Source organism: Sinocyclocheilus anshuiensis, unplaced genomic scaffold (assembly GCF_001515605.1).
Source record: "Sinocyclocheilus anshuiensis isolate Anshui unplaced genomic scaffold, SAMN03320099.WGS_v1.1 scaffold1087, whole genome shotgun sequence".
Taxonomy (NCBI): domain Eukaryota; kingdom Metazoa; phylum Chordata; class Actinopteri; order Cypriniformes; family Cyprinidae; genus Sinocyclocheilus; species Sinocyclocheilus anshuiensis.
This window is the reverse complement of record NW_015544199.1, coordinates 101,505-104,642: the sequence shown is the minus strand read 5'-3', so window position 1 is coordinate 104,642 and position 3,138 is coordinate 101,505. Positions and strand designations below refer to the sequence as shown.

The window sequence follows — 3,138 nt, the reverse complement described above, 5'->3', positions numbered from 1 at the left end:
GTGTGTGTGTGTGTGTGTGTGTGTGTGTGTGTGTGTGTGTGTGTGTGTGTGTGTGTCGGTCGTATGGATTGTATACGCGTGTAGATTGTGTGTTTGTGTGTGTAAATGTGGGTTGGTTAACTGTAATCCATGTATTATTGCAGCAGTGATGCTGTTGTGGGAGGAGAGAGAGAGATAGACAGGTAAGCAGAGAGAAGGTTAGATGGAGAGGGATAGATAGACAGAACGAGAAAGATTAGGATTAACAAGCAGATAAATGTTTTGTATTTGTTTTGTTTATGTATTATAATCATTACTTTGGCAATACTGTACTAGTCACTGGCAGTGAAGCTCATTTGAACCGAATGGATAGACAGTGGTATAGACAGATAAAAGTATCAACAGAGGAATAGACATAAATGTGTCAACAGAGAGGGATAGACAGATAAATATATGGACAGAGAGGGATAGACAGATAAATGTATAGACAGAGAGGGATAGACAGATAAATGTATAGACAGAGAGGGATAGACAGGTAAATGTATAGACACAGAGGGATAGACAGATACATGTATAGACAGAGGGATAGACAGATAAATGTATAGACATAGGGATAGACAGATAAATGTATAGACACAGAGGGATAGACAGATAAATGTATCAACAGGAATAGACATAAATTTATAGACTTAGAGGGATAGACAGGTAAATGTATCAACAGGAATAGACATAAATGTATAGACACAGAGGGATAGACAGATAAATGTATAGACAGAGGGATAGACAGATAAATGTATAGACAGAGGGATAGACAGATAAATGTATAGACAGAGGGATAGACAGATAAATGTATAGACAGAGGGATAGACAGATAAATGTATAGACAGAGGGATAGACAGATAAATGTATAGACAGAGGGATAGACAGATAAATGTATAGACAGAGGGATAGACAGATAAATGTATAGACAGAGGGATAGACAGATAAATGTATAGACAGAGGGATAGACAGGTAAATGTATAGACACAGGGATAGACAGATAAATGTATAGACACAGAGGGATAGACAGGTAAATGTATCAACAGGAGTAGACATAAATGTATAGACATAGAGGGATAGACAGGTAAATGTATCAACAGGAATAGACATACATGTATAGACACAGAGGGATAGAGACATAAATGTATAGACAGAGGGATAGACAGATAAATGTATCAACAGGAATAGACATAAATGTATAGACAGATAAATGTATCAACAGGAATAGACAAATGTATAGACACAGAGGGATAGACAGATAAATGTATCAACAGGAATAGACATAAATGTATAGACACAGAGGGATAGACAGATAAATGTATAGACATAGAGGGATAGACATAAATGTATAGACAGAGGGATAGACAGATAAATGTATCAACAGGAATAGACATAGGTAAATGTATAGACAGAGGGATAGACAGATAAATGTATAGACACAGAGGGATAGACAGATAAATGTATAGACACAGAGGAATAGACAGATAAATGTATAGACAGAGAGGGATAGACAGATAAATGTATCAACAGGAATAGGCATAAATGTATAGACATAGAAGGATAGACAGATAAATGTTTAGACAGAGGGATAAACAGATAAATGTATAGACAGAGAGGGATAGACAGATACATGTATAGATAGAGGGATAGACATAGAGGGATATATAGATAAATGTATCGATAGAGAGGGATAGACAGAAATTTATAGACAGAGAGGGATAGATAAATGTATAGACAGAGGGATAGACAGAGAGGCATAGATACATGTATAGACAGAGAGGGATAGAGATAAATGTATAGACAGAGAGGGATAGACAGAAATGTATAGACAGAGAGGGATAGACAGAGAAATGTATAGACAGAGAGGGATAGACAGAGAAATGTGTAGATGGAGAGTAGGGCTGCACGATTAATCGAATGCATTTATCATGTGCATCTCGTCAGTAAAGCGGTTCTGTGATCAGTAGTAAATCTCCTGCTTTCAGATGGAGCAGCATTTACTACAGAGCCGTAGTTCACTGACAAGCTACGCAAAAAAAAAAATCGCAGACGTTATAACCTTGTGATTGTGAAATCGAAGTAATCGTTCTGCAATAATGACTAGGCCGGGACAATAAATGGATGTGCCGATTTATCGCGATATTTCTGGCCGCAGGACCTTATCGATACTCTGGCACCAAGTATCGATATTTTTTATACAAAAGATCTAAATTCATACCTACACTCTGTGGCTGTTTCCCACTTTGGCTTACCGGAGCTTCCCAGATTGCGGATGGTCAGATGAACGGAAATTGTAATTCACAGCGAAGAAGAAATACGAGCATAATGTAAGATGAACAACAAATCAGAGATGCACCGGCGTCTTATGTTTATGGAGATGCAAACTAAAAAACTGCCCCGGAACAGCTATCAGCGTGGACTGTAGGCACAGGTCATGTTATTATTGCAGAGCGCATACTGTGTAGTAAATGCTGCTCTGTCTGAAAGCAGGTGAAAATACCGCATTTAATAACATGTTTTTACTCCAAACTCACTTCATAACGTCAGTCGAGTGTTTGAAATAAATCTTTCTGTGAGAAGATGTGGCTTCTGACACAGAATAAGACACGCAACATATTTCATAGTATTTAAGCAGTGATAAAGGCATTGCATTATTATATACTTTATTATAATGAAAATTATATTAGTAATTATAATAAGAACTCTGGATCAATGAAAGCAGTTAAATCTTCTGTTTATTCAGCAAGGTTTCTTCTGCGGGTTGTATTTGGAGTTTCTCTGGCCTTCAGATGGAGATTTACTGCTGATCACAGAACCCTGCTTCACTGACAATCAGCTTCTGTCTAATCAAGATTGTGATTTATTGTGCAGCCCTAACAGAGAGGGATAGATTGCAGTGTTAGGGTTTGTGTGTCTGATCTGTGATGACTCTCACTCCTGTGAAGGTGTTTTTGATGTGTGTTCATTATAATCCAGAGTGTGTTCAGACACACGTTTGTGTGTTTAGTGCTGATCTTTGTGTGTGTGAGACTAGTGTATGAGTGTGTGTGTGTGTGTGTGTGTGTGTGTGTGTGTGTATGTATGTGAGTGTGTGTGTGTCAGTGTGTGAGTGTGTGTGTG

At 37.9% G+C, this 3,138-nt stretch overlaps 1 protein-coding gene across 3 annotated transcripts in view; it reads left to right on the top strand.

The window, feature by feature from the left end:
- The window catches only part of sik3 (SIK family kinase 3), a 43,790-nt gene that overhangs the window by 669 nt on the left and 39,983 nt on the right, over positions 1-3,138 (top strand). The gene's annotated exons all lie outside the window — the stretch shown is intronic.